Source organism: Chelonoidis abingdonii, chromosome 10 (genome assembly GCF_003597395.2).
Source record: "Chelonoidis abingdonii isolate Lonesome George chromosome 10, CheloAbing_2.0, whole genome shotgun sequence".
NCBI classification, from domain to species: domain Eukaryota; kingdom Metazoa; phylum Chordata; order Testudines; family Testudinidae; genus Chelonoidis; species Chelonoidis abingdonii.
In genome coordinates, this window is record NC_133778.1 from 16,233,432 (window position 1) to 16,254,913 (window position 21,482).

At 44.9% G+C, this 21,482-nt stretch overlaps 1 protein-coding gene across 1 annotated transcript in view; it reads left to right on the forward strand.

Moving 5' to 3' along the window:
• The first annotated feature begins 8,283 nt into the window (after positions 1-8,283).
• Positions 8,284-21,482, forward strand: part of PLEKHM3 (pleckstrin homology domain containing M3) — a 127,700-nt gene continuing 114,501 nt past the window's right edge. Inside the window, exon 1 of the mRNA XM_032765032.2 lies at positions 8,284-8,487. The gene's annotated coding sequence lies outside the window, so the exon portion shown is untranslated. The remainder of the gene's footprint in view (positions 8,488-21,482) is intronic.

A 21,482-nucleotide genomic window follows, 5' to 3' on the forward strand; every position in this document is an offset into this window, starting at 1 on the left:
CGGTCACAGTGGTGCATTGTGGGATACCGCCCGGAGGCCAATACCGTCGATTTGCGGCCACACTAATCCTAATCCGATATGGTAATACCGATTTTAGCGCTACTCCTCTCGTTGGGGAGGAGTACAGAAACTGATTTAAAAGAGCCCTTTATATTGATATAAAGGGCCTTGTAGTGTGGACAGGTACAGCGTTAAATCGGTTTAACGCTGCTAAAATCGGTTTAAACGCGTAGTGTACACCAGGCCTGAGTAACAGGCAGAAACACCAGATATTGCTGCGAAGTATTACTCTGCATTGTCACTCCTCATTGCTGCCACCAAGCGCTGTTGTGTCCAGCCATGAAAGGTTCACAAGATGACTGGGGGAGAGGGGGGCCATGGACATATGGGAAAGAAGGGAAGAGCAAGGAGAACCAAAATGATGCCCCCACGGTGCTGAGGAGCGGGGGGCTCAACGCAGCTGGGTTCACACCAAGTTTTACTGAAGGTCACTTTGCAATGTGGTAACTTATGGCTTTGCTGGCTGGCTCCATAGGGTCCCCTCTCATCACAAGAAAGGAGGGGAGAAAAGGAGTTTTGTTTAGAACCATTAGGGTGCCCCTCCCCCACAACCCCATTAGCAGACCTTATTAAACCAACACAGACAAAGAGCAAAGATGTCCTTGTTAATGGAGGGCCTCCGATAATTACTCTGCTCTGCTGCTTCTTTCAGGCCCTGAAAGGCCTTTGAATAATGTTTCCCTTGCCCTGGTTGCAGACAATGCCCCAGCAGACCGCTTTAAGCAGTGCCAATCCCATTAGCAGGAGAATAGTGGAGTTTTCTGGATGTGTGTGTGTGCACAGCTATGTGTGTGCATGTGTTTGCGCTGGTAATGGCGGGCTTACAATGGGAACTAGGTCTAAGTATGTCCATGGCTTGCTCTCATCTCTTCCCCTCCCCCGACGTGAGAAAGCAAAGCAGGGAAAGGCTGGGATGAAACTCCACTTCAGAAAAAATCTCCCTATTTAAGCAGAGTCTAAGCCAAGTGGCTGGAGAAAGGAGCTGCCTGTCGCAGTTCCACAGGGATGGGAAAGTCTGCTTCTCAAAAGGGGGCACTGAATGCAAGAGAAGAAGAGAAATGCTGGGCACTGAACGCTAGGGGTTCCTCCAACTTCTATTCCCTCTTCCTGGCTCTGAGTCTCATTGTGCTGACATCTTGGAGGAAATCAGGAGTAACTCCATTCAAGTGCAGAACGTTACTAAGGTTTGCCTGAGTTAGGGTGATCAGATGTCCCAATTTTATAGGGACAGTCCCGATTTTTGGGTTTTTTTCTAATATAGGCTCCTATTACCCACTATCCCCCTCCCGATTTTTCACACTTGCTGCCTGGTCACCCTAACCTGAGTTCAGAATCAGGCTCATTTTTCTCTTCCTCCTTCCCTGCCCAGTACAGTATGTAATTCAGAACCGAGAAGCAATCGATTTTTCAAGTGCCCATCACCCTTGTAGTGTCTGGTTATTTACAAACCACAAGACGAATGTGAATGCCAGCCCTGTTCTGATTTATTTATCTCTTTGCCATTCCCATTGACTATGGGGCTAATTAATGTGTTAAATAGATGACCGCATCGCAAACTTGGATGAGTTGAGATAACTCTACCCAAGCGTTCTCTTTGATCTTTCTTTCAGTGTAATGAGTGAAAGTCGTTTACAGCGGGGTTATTGCCAGTGTTTAATTTAATCATCTGATGGGATTTATTTTCACAAACGTGAACTTACCAGCAATTATCGGGAAGGTTTCATCTTGTGCTTAATGTACCAGTTAATTGTCTTTCCATGAAGTAACAGCTTCCGTGTGAGGAGTCAGTAATTACAATGTGTGAAATAAAATCTCATTCTTCAGAGGGAAGAGGGAAAGATGGTGGACAGGATCCTCAGCCAGTGTAAGTTGGCACAGCTCTTCAGTGGCAGTAGTCAGCTGGCATAGCTCTGCCAACTTACTCCAGCTGAGAATGTGACCCAAGGTTTCTGTGGGGGTTCCCCAATTCAGGAGCGAGAGGTCAGATTCTAACAAAAGGAACCAAACTCTGAAATAAAGGGAAAGGATTCTGGAGCATTAGTGGGAGTGGGAGAAAATCAGATTCTGGAGATTATTAATTCTGGAGGTTATCGTACAAACAAATGAGCCTAAGATCCCTATTTTTCAGATCACAGAGTTACCAAACAGAGTAGCCCTCTATCTCTTTTGCTATAGAGCCCTCAGCAATATCTTTAAAAAGCAGAGAGGGCGTTTGAGGTATTAAAATAAGAGGTAAAATGCTTAAGTCACTTTTGTATATGGATGATAGATATATGGAATGATAGATTTACTTGCAGTATATTAGTCAGCCACTAGATGTCTGTCCTGTATACAGTTTCAGACAGGATGTGGCTCCTGGTAAACTAGGGGGACAAAGCTGGAACTCAAGCTGTGTGGAAGCCTGTTTCATTGTGTCTATAGCTATAGCTGTTTCCATAATAAATACAACCTGTTTAAGAAAATCTGAGTTTTCATGACAAGATGAAAGGACTGAGTGTAAACATCAAATTTGTTAAGTCTGGAATTTAGATGCTTGAATGAATAAAAGAACATACCAACTGCAGATCAACAACAAACTCTCTATTGTTAATGTTCCTAAGATAGAGACTTGTGAGAGCAGCTGCCATCCCACAATTTTTAAGATAGTCTGTTAAGGTGGGCTATTCAATCTATCCAAAAGCATGCAGCGTATCAGTACCATATATGACAATTAATTAAGTGTGAAAGCAAGCAAGCTGTCTGATCTCAGAAATAGCAAATTGTTTTTCAGCTGTGGCAGATGGATTCCTTATGGGTCACAGGTATAAAATCACAGTTAGAAATAGGAAGGCATCGCATCCCGCTGCAGAAAATGGTGGGTTTTTGCTGTTCACCTCAAAAGCCCTAAAAGTAAAAGACATTGCCCAAATTATTCCCTTAGCAAAGAGTATTATTATACCCTGACTATTCAGCAAAGAGCATCAACCATCTCAGTGGCTTTGTACCCCATACCTTGGAACCTGAGTGCAGGGATAGGTATCTTTAGCTGCAGGAGAAGTGGTTTGCTGGAGGGCTTTGCTGGAGGCTAAGAAGGCTGGGATCATCATCCTTCACCAGCCCTGTGGAGAACCCCAAGGGAGGTTAATGCAGTTAATAATTTTTGAGGTTCATGACACTTTGGTTACAGTCCTTCCAGATCATGGATACAAAGCTCTACATGAGTTCACTTGTTTTTAAAGGGAAGGCCAATGACAGTTCTGAGTTACTACTGGTCCTTACCCAACATGGCCTCGAAGCTCTGTTATGATTTTCCCTACTTCAGAACTGTCTACTCCGCTATGTCCACACTGCCTCTGGGAGCATGCTTCCCGGCATGGGTAGACAGACGTGCGCCTGTTTTGCTGGAGTTCATACGCTAACAGCAGTGGGGGGCAGTTCGGGCTAGTTGCCAGAGTACAAACCTGCTTGGACCCCTTATCTATGCACTCGAGGGGGCTAGTCTGAGCTGCTGCTGTTCTATCCCCAGCTACGCTGCCATTTGCAGTGCGCTTACTTGATCAGAACTAGCGTGTATGTCTGCCTGGGCTGGGAAACACACTCCCAGCTGCGGTGGAGACATACTCTAACTTTACTAAAAACAAACGACTTCCACTCCCTACTTCTAAACTAAGGTCTTCCTGGGGTCACAAGAGGAGGCCAGCTTTCTCCGCTACCGTTTGAAAGCACTCTAGGATCTATGGATGAGAAGTACAAGATAGCCATGAATCAACAAGGTATGTAAGCAGCAGTGTAACTTTAAACACGAGTGGCCCCATTAAAGTCAATAGCTGAAACAGGGCTTACAAGAGCGACATATTTATTATTATTTTTTACATAACCCTCTGTCCTCCATTTTTGGCATCGAGGGGTGGCCTGCTGGCCGACTGCTATCAGCTCACTTTACATCCAAGCAGACTCCCAGAACCGCTGAGACAATTCACACTTCTTAGCTAGAAGCATCATCAAGTCTCAGTTGCATAGAGACCTTTCCTTCACGCTGAAGAACGAAATCAAACTGTACAGCGAACCTTCACTAGCATCTCTGAGAAGAATGAACAGTAATAAATAAAATGATAAGTAAGGGTATTGTATTAGCATGGTTAAAGACAAGGCAAGACCCTCATACAGATATTTGGCCTATATTCTAGGTGCTGTTCAAGCATCTCTACTTGGATGGGTTCATGTGCTTGGGTGATATGTTCCTCATCACGGAGCAATAAGATCCATTCCATTTTCATGTAGGCAGAGACTGATTCATTTTCATTCATTCACTCATAAACCACTATATATTCGTGCCAAAGGCACTTATGTATCTGCATTCTCATTGAAATCGGATATTCCTTGTGAATATTACTTTTATGCACTATGCCAACCATATCTGTAGGAGTATGCTAAAAATAAATTTCGTGTGTGTGTGTGTGTGTGTGTGTGTGTGTGTGTGTGTGTGAGAGAGAGAGAGAGAGAGAGAGAGAGAAAAATAACTCACCATAACCCCTTCCTCCTCTGTTGGATCTAAATAATTGCATCCACTTCATGGTCCCAATTCTGCAAAGTGCTTTATTATGTGATTACAATTCAGCACACAAGCGATCCCAGCATGACTCAGCAAAGCACCATTGACTTCCCTGGGATTCAAATTAAGCATGTACTTAAATGCCTTGCTAAATTGGGACTTATATATGTCACCTAAGGTCGCCAACTTTCTACGCGCACAAAACCGAACACCCTTGCCCCGCCCTCTGCCCTGTCCCTCCTCCGAGGCCCTGCCCATGCCTCACCCCTTCTCTGGGGCTCCATCCCTCATTCACTGTATCCCCCCCTACCTCTGTTGCTTGCTCTTCCCACCCTCACTCACTCATTTTCACTGGGCTGGCTCAGGGGGCTGGGGTGTAGGAGGGGTGAGGGCTCTGGCTGTGGGTGCGGGCTCTGTGGTGGGGCCAGAAATGAGGAGTGCAGGAGGGGGCTCCAGGCTGAGGCAGTGGGTTGTGGTGAGGGCTCCGGCTGGGGGTGTGGGCTCTCGGGTGGGGCTGTGGATGAGGGACTTGAGGTGCAGGAGGGTACTCTGGGCTGTGGATGAGGGTTTTGGGATGTAGAAGGGTGCTCCATGCTGGGACTGAGGGTTTTGGAGGGCAGTGGGGGGGATCAGGGCTGGGGCAGGGGGTTGGGGCATGGGAGGGAGTGAGCGGTGCAGGCTCTGGAAGGTGTTTACCTCAGGCATCTTCCAGAAGCAGCGGCATATCCCTCCTCCGGCTCCTATGCGGACGCACAGCCATCTGGCTCTGCATGCTGCTCCATCTACAGGTGCACGTTCCTGGCCAATGAGAGCTGCAGAGGCAGCACTTGGGGTGGGGGCAGCATTTGGAGCCCCCTGGCTACCCCTAAGTGTAGTAACGGGAGGTGAGACATGCCGTCTGTTTCCCAGGAGCCGTGTGGCGCGGAGGCTAGCAGAGAGCCTGCTAGCCCTGCTGTGTGGCACCGACAACCAGACATTCAATGGCTCGGTCAGCAGTGCTGACCCGAGCCGCCAGGATCTCTTTTCAGTCAGGTGTTCCGTTAAAAACTGGACACCTGGTCACCCTAATGCCAATACAAAAGCTAATGAAATTACACTGTCCACATACTTTGCCACAAAATTTCCAATGACCAATTTAATCTGTTTTAAGCTAGCCAGTACAAATTCTATTCTTGTATGATAGCGTGGAAAATATATCATTTCTAGAGTCAGCTGGTGAAGGCAAGAGTCTGCTTAGAGTAAATTAGCTCCATTTTATACTTGAATGGTTCTATCCTTGTATATTTATAAAAGTCTAGGAAACCAATTTTTTTAAAAAAATTCTGTTTGCCTGTAAGGAGATCAAAACTTCAGAAAAACACCATGCATCTCTATGGTGCTATGCAGAGCTGGTCAAAATACTTTGGAATTCAAAACTTCAATTACATTTTATATCCAAATTTTGACATTTTAAATTTTGACATTCCCCTCCCCCCAACACTCTCTCTCTCTCTCTCTCACACACACACACTCTCTCTCTTTCTCTCTCTCTCCCTCTTTTTGACCAGCTCTGGTGGTCTATAAATAACTAATAGCAAATAAAAGTAAAATCATCCTCATGGCAAATCCCAAAAGGATTTCACCTCCTGGCAGATCAAGTGCCATCTGGACCGACATTTAAATGGATCCTTAGAGTGGTCTGGCTGGTTGTTCAGTTTATGTCCGTCGCTGACAATCTTAGTCACCACACAAATAATAAAACAAGTACTTTGTAACACCTAGAGGAACAGGTTGAATTGAAGATATTATTGCAAATCTAGGGTGAAATATTTATATACCTTAGCACAGTGGTTCCCAAACTGGGGTTCGTGAACCCCTGGGGGTTCATGAAATGTTACAGGGGCTTCTTGGGAAAAAATTCCCTAAGGTGGACTTAGGGCTGTGCTAGGGACCCCGGCCAGCATGGAGCCAGGAGCTTGGAGCCCCTGGACCTCCAAGAGCTAAGCAGATCAAAGCAAGCATTTGTATCACACTGAGGAGATTTAAACTTCAAGAGTCGTTATACGAAATGGAAAGGGAGGTGGATATTTTTTGCTGTTTTTAAAATTAAATAGGCAGCTAGCATTGCTTTTAAAATTATTATGAAGAACAAGTTTAAGCTTTGTTGTAATGTGTGTTGTTTGCCTGGACTGCTCAAGACCTGAATGCTTGTTTAGGAGGAACTCTTTGAGTTGGCTTCTTAAATACCTTCCTGCTGTTTCACATCTGATACTCCTTGATGAAACATAGGAGTCTTGTCTTACAACAGGCTTATTCAAAGTGATACAAGCTATGAAAGTGAGATCTTTGAAGAGTGTTGCCATTTTCATAATGTAATAAAAATACTGTAATGATACATTATAATTAATAATAAATAGTGTGTAATAAGCATGTCATAAAAACAAATTTTATATTTCCAAGCTCACTGCTTTTATAATTTATACTCAGGTAAAGGAGAAAATCCCTGGAAATATTAATTTTTAGGAGGGGGTTTGTGAGACTTGTCATTTTAGTGAAAGGGGTTCACAGATTGTTAAAGTTTGGGAACCACTGCCTTAGCACAACCTTCAGCTGCTAAGATTATCCCAGCTTTCAGGATTTTTATCACAAATCTCATAATATTTGATGTTTTTCGTAAAGTCCCCACTCCTGGAGTCAAATGACTGTGTGAGAACCTCAGCTTTCAGTTTTTTAAAAGGAAATTTCTAGCCCTCATGATCACAGAAAAGAGTTTGAAAATGTGACACCACCTTCCTTTCCACTACCAGATTCAAAAACAGAAGACAAATAAAAAGACCCTCACATTTATTATTTTTAACTCATAATTTTTATGCCAATCTCATGATTTTGAACACTTGGAGTTGGCAAAACTGCTGATTTATTTATTATAGGCAGATGTTACAGGCTGGTAGTGGTGCTTATCATTAAGGTTGTCTGACAGTTCCCATTATAAGACCCCATTTTCAGTTGCTTATCACTTTAACTGATTTATATGCTTATAACTTTACTATTATTTATTTGTATTACTGCAGTGTCTAGGAGCCCTACTCATGGACCAGGAGCCCACACTGCTAGGTGCTGTACAAAAAGGCAGTCCCTCCCCAAAGAGCTTACAATATAAGTATAAGACAGGAAATCACAGAAGGATACAGCTGCTGTATATCGATATAATAATACCTAGTTCTTTTCATCAATAGAGCGTAAAATGGAGACATCAGTATCATTATCCTACTCGTACAGATGGAGACACTGAGAGATCAGGTGACATGTTCTAGGCCACCAACAGAGTTGAGAATAGAACCCAGGGCTCCAGAGTCCCACTCCAGTGCACAATCCACTAAGTCACATGCCCATATTCTCACAAACACATCATAGCAGATGCATAGAGTTAATATACAGAGAAAAGAGGACGCAAACTGCAAACTGGGATGAAAACAGAGACATGCTTGGGGTTTAATTTTTTAGCTGCTAACATCCACTTTAGTGGCATGGTGAACAGCCATAGGTACTGCATTATCTGAGAGAGAGAGCAGAAGATGAAAGTAGTGCACAAGACTAGAAGAAACAAGGAGAAGAGCTATTTGTCACATAGCGATGGCTGATGGCCAGCTACGTGCCACAGAGCGGAGGCTGGCAGGAAGCGAGAACTTCTGTGAGCTGGAACCTTGCTGTCAGAGGATCTGTTTCCCTGGAGGTGGGAGGGAAGGATTTGCGAAGGGACCGAGGCAGACAGACTGTAAACACAGAGCAGAGAGAAGGATGGAGAACGCAGGGCACATATGTTGCCTGTTCGGGCAGAATGAGGAGTAATTGGACAGCAAAGATCATCCACTAGGAATAAATGGCAAAGTGGGTTTTCTGGAGCTCCAGAGGGCCAGGTAAATGTTCCTTTTGTTGTAAATCTGCTGGGCTGTGGTTGGATTTGTGTTTTACATATCAGGACATGTATCAAAGGTTTCATCAAACGGTGCTGTTTCTCACTGTTTTATAAACACACACACACACACACAGAGACAGCTGTCTGTCTTAGGTTTCCTGTGGTGTCCATCACCTTGCAGCTATATTTGTATTTCTTTATATATTGTATACAGACATGCATGCATATGTATACATACCTCTGTGTATATGATATGTGTGTGTTTGTTTGTAACACAAAGAGATGGATATATATACATACACATATGTAGCAATATATCTAGCCAGAGAAACAGACACAAACACAGACTCTTTTATTAAAAGGTACAGTCCTTGAGATCCTTGCAACACCGCAAACTCCTAATGACTTCAGCAGGTAGGCAGTGTCAAATTCCATCCTGCGGTTGTGTACATATCGGCAGCACAACACAAATACATCACTCTGTGCTGGTGGGACATGCATTGCTGTGTTTCACACTCCCAAAACATAGTCAGTAGAATTATAAACTGTAGGATTAAATAATCCCAATAAATATATGCCTACCTTGTAGGACTGTATAATACCTATAGTGTTAATTTAGATGCTGTGCTCAGTGGCACCAATAGATAGGATAGAGTGAAATAATAGCATTGCCAAGAGAATGCATTATTTGTGTCTGTTTTGTCTCAGAAAACAAATATTTAAGGATCCAATCTTGCAGAGATTTATACACACATGTAATTTTACTCACACTGAGTAGTCCTACTGAAGTGAATGGGGCTACTCACAATGCAGAAAGATAAACATGTGGAAAATCTTTGAAGGAGCATGGTGTCAGTCATTTCAGGCAACAGTAGCCCCAGTATATAGCTTCGGAGGTTGGGGTTTGGTGACGTTTTTCTTGATTTAGAAGTTTACAGGTTTAAAATTACAGATTAAAAAAATCATGAACTCAACATATTGGGAGAGGGAACTACATAATGTAGTTGAAGAATCTCATCCACACTATCTAGGTACTTATATGGCCCTCCTCACCAGTGTATCTGAGCTCCTGGGAGCTGATTGGTTTTGGCAGCTTACAAATAATATATTATGTTGCATTTAAGTTAATCAGCTTTTGTCAGGTTTCTGCTGAGCTTTTGCAAAGATCGTTTGAGATAAAGTTTGTAATTTTTTTGTTAGTAAACTGTGAGTCCAATCTGTATTGTGACTGTGTCAGAGGAATAATACGGTGTTATAACAATAATGTGCTGCTGTAACCATCCCCCAGAGTTGGCTGATTTTCAGAGGTTGACATGATCTCAGAGGGTTGGGCTGCTGTGCTGTTTTGTTGAAGTTCAGTCTCCACTGGTTTTTTTTCTTTTTTCAGGTGATAATAAATATGTCAAAATGCCAGGACTCACTGGTTGGGAAATCAGAAAAGAGTAGTTTTGAAATGATTTTATGCTTGTTGTTAAATGGTGGTTTTTTATATAATCATACATGCACTTATATTCCGGTGAACTCCAAGGTCTTAGTGTAATTAGCTTTGAATTGTCTTGGGTTAGCTCCTTGCATACTGTCCTTGATTAGGAGAATTGGCTGGAGTCTAGATAATAAAGTTACAATAATAATCCTTTACATTTATGATGGATAGCACTTTATCCAGAAAGACCCCCCAATGGCTCTGGGCCCTATATGTGAGCTGCTGAGTGCCCATAGCTCCCGGGCCTACATACATGCGTTTCTCCGCTGAAAAGCAGGCATCTCTTGGGTGGGGGGCACTTGCCAGCAGGACCCTGGTGCACAAACAACAGCAGAGGAACAACTTGAGTAGAAATTCCAGCAATCTCCATCCTTTTTCAACTCAGTTTCCATTTGGGAACAAAAGTACTATAGGATTTTTTAGCACTGGTTCTGACCCCCAACACAGCTCTCAACACAGGAATGTGAGAGAGGGGCTTTAGAATGAGATGCAGCTCTAGCAGAGCCTCAAGGCAGATTATTTAATTTTTTAAAAATCTTTTATTTATTTGTAGCCGCAATCTGGGATGCCCAGACCCCCCACCTGTACTTTCTGGATGGAGACACACTGATCCAGCAGCTCTAGTTGTAAAAGACATCAACCTGAGTAACGTCTCTCTTAAAATGTCTAGTTCGGTCTTTACACCACCCCTCTGTGCTTGCAGCCTGGTGGGTCCTCCTAGTGATATCACCTATAACATAGGGCTCACTCCTCTTTGTGCTGATCTCAGAAGCTAAAACAGCCTGTTCTCTTCTTGTGTTTCTGAATTGCCTGCTTGGCTGGAAAAAGATGCAGGGTTTTTAACCAGGTCAGTGTGACAAAATGTGAATTAAGTAAACACATGTGAAACAAAGAGAAACAGAACTGGGCATCATGTGGGGTCCCCGAGAATGCCTTCTACCTCCAACGGGAATGGGTAGAACAGGCACGTGGGCTGACAGCTGTAGAAACCCGGGCTGACAGCTGTAGAAACCCAGGCCAACGTCCCCGCTTAGAGAATAGATGTAGGCCCCGTTTGCAGCATAGTGTAGGCTTGTCAGAGGGTTATGTACAGTAAGTGTTCATTAGAGCCCTGATTCGGCCAGGTACTTACACACGTGCCTACTGAGACGCAGGTGAGTCATCCAGCTGAAAGGCAGCAGGACTGCTCATGTATTTGAGGTTAGGAATGCGCTTCACTGCCTTGCTGAATCAGTGCCGAACTGTGTAAGGCCTCAGTGCAGCAAAGTGCTTTGTGACTTCACTGAGGCAACTCACAGGCTAAAGTGCATAGCCACATTGGGGCCTTAGCATTTTTACTCTGGCTCAGCAGGGCAATGTGCCTGTGTGACGCCTGCTATAGGGCTGCCCTTTTGCAGTGCTGCTTTCCCTTCTGTTCCATCTCTGCCCAGACTCCCTGCTCCTTTCCACGGTCACCGCCCAGCTGGAGAGCTTTCAAACAGCTAATCACCATGAAGCCAGCAGGAAGTGATGCAGCCACTCGTTTCTCAGGGCATTCTTCGGCCTGGAGGGAAGTATGTGTCAGATTGCTGTAGGGCAAAGGAGTCAGCCAGGCTGTGTGATAAAGATCTTTGGAGTGCTGTACACAAACCTGTCTTGAGTAGGGGGCCGGAGAGGGGGTTGGGGGGGAAGCTTTACATAATCCATGTTTCCTCATTGCCCCATCATGTTCACCTCTTTTTGTGCACTGTGCTTGTACACTGTTGCCATGAGCTGTTTGCATCCATGTTTCACCCTAGAGGTTGCTGCATTTTCATGAAGGTTTGCAAAGTGCTGGGAAAATTAAAAGCACAGTTTACTGTAGGTGCCAATTATTATTAATTAATATTCTGTTCGGTGATGATGGGTGAAGAGTTCTCTAGGTATGTAGTACAATTTATCATGTCCACAGAATGCTCTGGGAACCTTCTTGCTTAAAGGGCCAGGGCCAGATCCTTAGCAAGCATAAATCAGCCTACTTCCATTAGAGAGCGGAGCTGCATCGACTTACCCCAGGATATATAGTTTTGAACCCTGCCAGCTGCACAGGTGCATGTCATTATTAACGGGATCCCACCCCTCCGCTCTCTGTTACTTCTAGAGCACTGTAGCATCTCAGCACGCAATACTGCCCTTTAGATTCACTTAGTGATATCCACAGACCTCATCATGGCTGATTCTGCTCTTCGCCTCTCCCAGCTTCTAGGAGACAGTCTTTGTTGTTTCTTATGCGTGGGTGTTAGAGGTCCCTTGTCACTCTTCTTGGCAGGAAGAATCTAGCAGACAGTTGGGTTTTGCTACATGCAGCTGGATTAACGTAAGATCAATCTTCTCTCTCTGTTAGCTTATCCTGCATTAAAGAGCTCTTGACTGAGAATGCTTTTTCTCTGGCTCTTGTAAGCTTCTCCCCGAATTATTAGGTGCATTGTCTCAGAATATATATGATATGGTAAAGTATGTATTTAGGGCACTGGTGTAACGTGGTCTATGGGGAATTCTTATGCTGGGCCCAGCTTTTTTCCTGGACAGTTAGATTTCTCAGATTTATATTATGGAATCATAGAAATGTAGGGTTGGAAGAGACCTCAAGAGGTCATCCAGTCCAGTGGTTCTTAATCTGAGTAAACGCGTACCCCCTGTTGGTACGCAGAGGTCTTGCAGGGGGTACATCAGCTCATCTAGATATTTGTCTAGTGTTATAACAGGCTACATAAAAAGCACTAGCAAAGTCAGTACAAACTACGATTTCATACAGACAATGACTTGTTTATACTGCTCTGTGTTCTATACGCTGAAATGTAAGTACAATAGTTATATTCCAACTGATTTATTTTATAATTATATGGCAAAAATAAGGAAGTAAGCAGTTTTTCAGTAATAGTGTGCCGTGACACTTGTATTTCTATGTCTGATTTTGTCAGCAAGTAGTTTTTAAGTGAGCTGAAACTTGGGGGTATGCAAGACAAATTAGACTCCTGAAAGGGGTACAGTAGTCTGGAAAGGTTGAGAGCCACTGATCTAGTCCATTTCTGCACACTGACAGATGCTTAATTGTTTTTAAATACCTCCAAGGACAAGGAGTCTATGCCCTCCCTTCGCTAACCTGTTCGGTGCTTAACTAATACTGAGAAGTTATTTTTACAAGTACTTTAAAGACTGTCATTTAGAGACTCTTCTCCTTGTGCAAAGATTGACCAGGGCTTGTAATATTTACTCGCTGACCAATGCCAGAAAAGCAGTTAGACCACGGGACTAGCAGCTATTTTAAGGTCCAAAATCTAATAAGCCACCCGAACTAAAGAAAGATGAATGCCATATACTAGTGTTTTCTCATGCTGTAATCCCATGAGATGGGATAAAGTTTGGGGATGCACCTCCCATCTAGACATAAAGAAAAGGGGGGGGGTGATCTCGATTCTTCCAGCCCCCAAAATATATTTAAATACAAAATCCAACAATTATTTTATGTAATTTTGAATTCATGTCAAGGCTGATGCATGTCTTATGACAACTGTCCCTTCTTGTACTCAAATTACTTCCGGATTCTGGCTGGGTGTTTTTTCCCTTCACTCAACCTGTAGTTTGGGTGACCAGACAGCAAGTGTGAAAAATCGGGATGGGGTGGGGAGTAATAGGAGCCTACATAAGAAAAAGAACCAAAAATTGGGACTGTCCCTATAAAATCGGGACATCTGGTCACTCTACCTGTAGTGACTAGGGAAAAGAGGCAGAAGTTCTACTTACAGATTAAGACTCGCAGTGAGCAAACCAGGCTAAGTGTATGCAATTGCGATTCCCAATACATTGCGTTACCTTGTAAGCTCTTTGCGGCAAGGGCTCACCTTTTGTGTTATGTATCTACAGCACCTACTGTAGTGAGGGCCTGATCCCTGACTGAGGCCTGCTGGCTAGGGGTACTCAGACTAGGGGTTGCCACCACCCAGCCCGTCTCATATTGCTGGATGAGAGAGGGATCACTCCTGGATGAGGGAGGAATCCTGGGCTCATCTCGATATAAAGGGGGTTGTGTAAGAAAAAGTTGAGGAGTGCCGCTGTAGGTACTACTCCACTACAGATGATTAGTATCTGCCTTTGGGGCATTACTTGGTCTGCATCATGGATAGATCTAGGAAAACAATGTGCCATGCACTTATACTTGGCACTTCTCTGCCATCTTCCATCCCTTAAGTCTAAAACTCTTTGTAACTGTTAATCCTCATGAGAGGTAAGTATTGGTAAACCGAGGCACAGATTTATTGGTCAAATAACAACCAATCAGTGAGAGCATTGAAATTACAACACAGGAATTGTAACGCCTAGTCCTGTACTCTAGCCCAGTGGTTCTCAGCCAGGGACACTTGTACCCGTGGGGGCACGCAGTGGTCTTACAGGGGGTACATCAACTCATCTAGATATTTGCCTAGTTTTACATCAGGCTACATAAAAAGCACTAGCCAAGTCAGTACATCCTAAAATTTCATACAGACAGTGACTTGTTTATACTGCTCTGTGTACTATACACTGACATGTAAGTATGATATTTATATTCCAATTGATTTATTTTATAATAATATGGTAAAAATGAGAAAGTCAGCCATTTTTCAGTGACAGCGTGCTGTGACACTTTTGTATATGTCTGTCTGTCTGTCTGATTTTGTAAGCAAGAGCTGAAACTTGGGGGTTTGTAAGACAAATCAGACCCCTGAAAGGGGCACAACAGTTTGGAAAGGTTGAGAGCCACTGATCTAACCAATCGAATCGACTCCCTCTCTGAAATCATGAAAGGGACTTAGCAGTGATTTGATCTGTCTTGCTAGCTAACTAGTTTGATAGTGACCCTTCAGTGCTGCTGCATGGATCAGTATTCAAGTGACCAAAATACAGCTAATTTAGATTCTGGGTAATATTTTGATCACCTGACCCAATGCACCCATCTAAAAATCTTGGTATCTGCAAAAAGTGGAGGGTGTCCTGAAAAAAAATCCTGTGCATTGGTTGCTCAAGGTGTGTCATTTGTCAAAGGAAAGTTACAGACTGAAATGGCTTAGAGCACGAATCATGGAAAAGAACATTAAGTATTAATGGCCGCCAGGCCCTGAATCTCAGGATTCACAGAGTGGAGATTCTGAAAGTAGCTCTAGCGAAAGAGGCGTCAATCTATCTTTTGGATGAGAAGTGAATCCAAGGCCCTGGTCACTTCTTGTCACTATAGGCCATGTCTGTACTGCACCCTCCCCCGCCACAAGCCTGGGCTCTGAATCAGGTAATCAGGTTTGAGTCCAAGTCCTCTTTCTGTCCACACACAAATCAATCTGACTCAGGTCACTAAGCACTGAGGACCCAGGTCCTAGAACCGTGTGAGGGGGCTGGGTCAGAGCCTGAGTTCCATTGCACCTCGCATCCAAGCCCTGTCATTTTGCAGCACGGATGCAGATCAAGCACAGACCCGATTCAGAAGGCTGGTGTAATGCCGTACAGGGACCCAGGTCCAGCAGTTGTAAATCCAGAAACCCCAAATCCACAAGCCTCGGTTCCACAGACCTGGGCTTAGTGTGCTGTGGAGACATACCTCTACATCCCATGGCATGTTTTGTAAGAGTCAGGGTATTATTCCTGGTGTCCTGGCCCAGGCCTGGATTAAGGCAATCCAGACCCTAGGCACACCACAGCACAGGGCCCCTGCAGCCCCCCATGCCCACACTGTGGCCCCAACCTCCACCTAGAATGATGCAGGAGAAGGGCCCCAGAACTTAGCCCAGGAACCAGGATGTATTTGCGTTGGTGGGCAGAGACCCACTGCTCTCTTCTCCTGCCACACAACACTCTGCTAGGGTAGTGTTGGCAGAGAGCCTTGCACTGAAGCTCCCGTTGAGGTGCATGCGGCAGTTGTGTTTCAGGCTGTCTGCAGACTCAGGCAGAGGCTGCTGCATCAGTTAAACCCAGGTGACTTTTTCAAGCTTTTCTTTGCAACCACAAGGACTAAAAACTTCATCCTTTTTTATTTTTAAATAGAAGCTGAGAGTCTGGTGTGATCACGTGACCCAGGGAGCTGGGTCTTAAGGCACAGACTTATAGTGGCTATGCCCTCATCTGGCTTTGACTGGCCCAGTTCCAGTTTCAGGAACTACGTTTGGCCTTCCCCATCGTAGCTTCATCAGCTGAAGAAGTTAGTCTGTATTTCTCCTTCTGAAAATAACTGTTCCTGATGTGGCAAGCAGCCTACTTCTAAAGGGTCTTTCTCTCGGTGGTGGGTGAGTGATTTCTCTATGCAGTTAGTAAAGTGCGTCGGGACCATTCTGGGCAAAAGGAGCTATGTAAATAAAAGTTTTCATGAGACAGCATTGCATTTTTTCAGATCTCTAGTGCCTGAGGGGTCCACTTGCAATGCAAGGATTGGTCTATGACCATTTGGGGCAGTAAAATCCTTGTGCATCATCCTGAAAAATTACCCCTAAGTATTCTTTAAGAGGAAAAAGAAATCAGCGTCACTGAGAGTGAAATGCTGCCACTCAGGATTTTACTGTCAAGTTTGAAAAAGCATATTTAAAAAAAACACCCTTAAAAAAAATCAAATTAGCCGGCAGATATCCAGTTTTGTCTTATTCTAGTCACGCCCTCTGCTTACTTACCCATCTCCTTCAACTCCATTCCTAACGTTCCAGCTTACAGCAGCAGCCATGAAGAAAGGAACAGCCTGCCAGAAAAAAAAAAAAATCCTTCCTTTTCTTGTAAACATAGAATTTCCCTCCAAAATTACCTTGTGTGGCACAGGATGGGCGATATTCAATCCTATCCCGGTGACCGGTTATAATATGGTCTCTCATGATTAGGACCCTGCCAAATTCATGGCCATGAAGAACGCGTCATGGACCGTGAAATCTGGTGTCCCTCCATGAAATCTGGTCTTTTGTGTGCTTTTACCCTATATGATACAGATTTCATGCGTGAGCCCAGCATTTCTCAAACTGGGGGTCCTGACCCAAAAGGGAGTTGCAGGGCGGTCACAAGGTTATTTTAGGGGGGTTGTGGTATTGCCACCGTTACTTCTGCACTGCCTTCAGAGCTGGGCAATTGGAAAGCAGCAGCGGTTGGCTGGGTGCCCAGCTCTAAAGGCAGCACCCTGCCAGCATCAATGCAGAAGTAAGAGTGGCAATATCATACCATGCCACCTTTACTTCTGCGCTGCTGCCTGCAGAGCTGGGCTGTGACTGCTGACTGACGGCCCAGCTCTGCAGGCAGCAGTGCAGAAGTAAGAGTAGCAATACCATACTATGCCATCCTTACTTCTGCACTGCTGCTGGCAGCAGCGCTGCCTTCAGAGCTGGGCAGCTGGAGAGCGGTGGCTGCTGGCCAGGAGCCCAGCTCTGAAGGCAGCGCCACCACCAGCAGCACGCAAAGTAAGGGTAGCAGCACCGCATCCCCTACAATAAGCTTGCAACCCCCAGCTCCTTCTGAGGTAGGACCCCCTACAAATACAATACTTGTGAAATTTCAGATTTAAATAACTGAAATCATGAATTTATGATTTTTAAAATCCATGACTGGAAATTGACCAAAATGACGTGACATTTGGTAGGGCTCTACTCATGGTTGCAAGGCTAGACAGAGGAGCTCTGTACAGAGGAGACTGCTTTCTGGGCAATGCAGGGCACTCAGCACTTCTCTGTAGCCAAGTTATCAAAATTCCCTACAACATTGTTAGTTAAAATTTCTAAGGTGCCTAAGTGGCTTGGGAACTCAAGTCTCAGTGACTTGAGTGACACTTAGACTCCTAACTCACTTGGTAAATTTTTCTTAAGTGCCTCTTAGCCACCGAGGTCTTGTAGCATAGCGCTCCACAGGTTAGATACTCCGTCATTTATCAGAGGGTAGCCGTTTAGTCTGGATCTGTAAAAGCAGCAGAGAATCTGTGGCACCTATAGACTAACAGACGTTGGGGCATGAGCTTTTGTGGTGAATACCCACTTCATCAGATGCATGTAGTGGAAATTTCCAGGGGCAGGTATATATAGCTAGCAAGCAAGCTAGAGATAACGGTTAGTTCAATCAGGGAGGATGAGCCCTGTCTAGCAGTTGAGTGTGAAACCAAGGAGGAGAAAACTGGTTTTGTAGTTGGCTAGCCATTCACAGCTTCTGTTCAATCCTGAGCTGATGGTGTCAAATTGCAGATGAACTGAAGCTCAGCAGTTTCTCGTTGAAGTCGGTCCTGAAGTTTTTTTGCTGCAGGATGGCCACCTTAGTCTGCATATGTGGCCAGGGAGGTTGAAGTGCTCTCATACAGGTTTTTGTATATGCCATTCCTAATATCTGATTTGTGTCATTTTCCTTTTCTGTAGAGACTGTCCAGTTTGGCCGATATACATAGCAGAGGGCATTGCTGGCATATGATGGCGTATATACATTGGTGGACGTGCAGGTGAATGAACCGTTGGTGTGGCTGATCTGGTTAGGTCCTGTAGTGGTGTCGCTGTGATATTGGGCAGAGTTGGCATCGAGGTTGTTGCATGGATTGGTTCCTGAGCTAGAGTTACTATGGTGCGGTGTGCAGTTGCTGGTGAGAATACGTTCAGGTTGGCAGGTGTTGTTGGGCGAGGACTGGCCTGCCACCAAGGCTGTGAAGTGGGGTCATTGTCCGGATGGGTTGTAGATCCCTGATGATGCGTTGGAGGGGTTTAGCTGGGGGCTGTATGTGACGACCAGTGGAGTCCTATTATTCTTTATTCAGTTTGTCTTGCAGTAGGAGGCTTCTGGGTACACGTCTGGCTCTGTTGATCTGTTTCCTTATTCCTCGTGCGGTATTGTAGTTTTGAGAATGCTTGTGGAGATTTTGTAGTGTTGGTCTCTGTCTTAGGGGTTAGAGCAGAGCGGTTGTACCTCAGTGCTTGGCTGTAGACAAAGGATCATGCGATGTGTCCGCGGATGGAAGCTGGAGGCATGAAGGTAGGCATAGCGGTCGTAGGGTTTCGATATAGGGTGTGTTAATTGCCCATCACTTATTTGCACCGTGGTGTCTAGAAGGTGGACCTCTAGTGTGATTGGTCCAGGCTGAGATGATGGTGGGGTGAAGCTGTTGAATCGTGTGGATTTTTCCAGAGTCTCCTTCCCGTGGGTCAGATGATGAAGATGTCATCAATGTAGCGAAGGTAGAGATAGGGCGTGAGTGGACGAGAGCTGAGGAAGTGTTGTCCAGGTCAGCCATAAAAATTTGCATATGTGGGCCATGCGGTTGCCCATTAGCAGTGCCACTGATCTGGAGATATATTGTCATCAATTTGAACATGTTTGTGTGAGTATAAAGGCCAGAGCTCAGCAGCCAGTTGTGCGTGTGGCATCATCAGGGATACTGTTCCTGACAGCTTGTATTCCATCTGTGTGTGGATGTTTGAATAGAGAGCTCTACATCCATGGTGGCTAGGATGGTGTTTTCTGGGAGGTGACCATGCATTGTAGTTTTCTCAGAAATCAGTGGTGTCGCAGAGATAGCTGGAGAGCTGGTGGCATAGGGTCTGAGTAGAGAGTCACATATCCAGACAGTCTCAGTGAGAGTGCCAATGCCTGAGGATGAGCGTCCAGGATTTCCGGGTTGTGGTTTTGGGTAGTAGATAGAGCCCGACCAGGGTTATTCTAAGGTATGTTGATTTGTTCGTGTGTAGTGTAGGGAGTGTCCTGAGTAGATGGTGCAGTTTCTTAGTGTGTTCCTCAGTGGATCTGAGGAAGTGGCCTGTAGATTTGGTATTGGAGAGTTGTCTGGCGGCCTCCTTTTGGAGTCAGACTTGTTCTGATGACAACACACCTCCTTTATCAGCCTCTTTGATGATGATGTCAGGGTGGTTTCTGAGGCTGTGGATGGCATTGCGTTCTGCACGACTTAGTTATAAGGCAAGCGATGTTTTTTCCACGATTCTTGCCTCTGCACGTCGCGGAAGCATTCAATGTATAGGTCCAGACTGTCATTTCGACCCTCAGGAGGAGTCCATGTGGAGTTCTTCTTCTTGTGCTGTTGGTGGGAGGGTACCTGTGTATCAGTGCACTGTTCAGTGTTGTCCTGGAAGTATTCTTTGAGTCGGAGATGGCGAAAGTAGGCTTCCAGATCGCCACAGAACTGTATCATGTTGGTGGGGTGGCAGGGCAGAAAGAGAGTCCCCGAGATAGGACAGACATTCCCGTCATTTGTCGGTCTTAAATGTGTTGCTTTTGAATGTAACTGAATGTTCCCTTTGTTCTGGTATTATGAAGAGTAAAGGGAATGCCTGATTGATTCTTTGTATGGCGTTCATTATTTTATACGCCTTGATCAGACCCTCTTTTATTTATCTCTTCCCTTAACTAAACAGTGCTACTCTCTTCCCTTTCTCTTCATATGGACTCTCTGGATCCCTCCTATTCCTGTGTTTGTTTATCTGGGGGCCAGAATCGAGTTTCATTTGATCCAAGTAGATGCAAAAGCCCGAGCAGAACTCTTAGAGTTTGCTGTTGACAGATGCAGTCAATGTAAGGGATCCTTCTAGAGGCCATATCAGTGTAGTGACTAAGCATGACTGATAATTCACTGTGCATTTACATAGCACCTTTCGTTCTTTAAGGAAGCACTCCCCAGACTATGGAAAGGGATAACCACTCCCCACTGACGTGACCTTTTTTAGCAGTTTGTGTTGGGCATACTGCATCCCAAGGTGGTGATGGTGCGAAGTCGCATCAGGATGCAGCGTCAGATCATCCTGTCACCATGTGAGTCAGTATCACCATGTGCTTCTGGAACGCTTTACAAGAATGTGGGAGGTTGTGTGACATGAGATAATCCTCATCCCACAAACTCAGGACACACTTGCAGCCCCATAAAACGGTTTCCAGTGTTTGGTAATAAACCTGCTAAGTGCACGATTTCTTGGGTACGTTGATTGATTTTTCTTGTATTGGTGCAGACTAGAAAACAAAGGGACTGTATGTTTTGCTGCCCCTTGTCTTCCCCTGAAACGTTTCTGGGAAGGGTCACAAGCCCTTCTGCAATCGTTGCTGTTCCGATTGTTTAAATCCATCAAGTGAGAGCAGGGCTGGATTCTCTGCCAACGCTGGTGAAATGGGCTCTTTGTGTGGGCCAGCCTGTTGCTTGCACTGTTTGGCATTTGACTATATCTCAGTGCTGATTCTATCTAAGCTAACGCTAACCGCAAATTTGTAAATGAATCTCAAGCAGTCCTGGTATGAGCCATCGCTCATAAAGAAATGCCAGTGAAGGGTTTGAGGGTTGGGTGGGTTACGGCTATGGAAGTCCTTTTTTCTCCCGCCATTTGTTTTCTCCCATGCAAAGGCCTTTTGCTCACGTGCTTGTCCTGGCTGAGGAGGTCAAAAATGCAGCTCCCTTTGCAACCCATGGAAGTTATTCCTTGCTCTGCAGGCGTTGGGTATGGTGCCTGCCCAGTTATCCCAAGACACTCTTGTTTTATTGGTTTGCAAGAGGAGATTTGGGGCAGGGAGCGGTCAATAAGCACCTATGC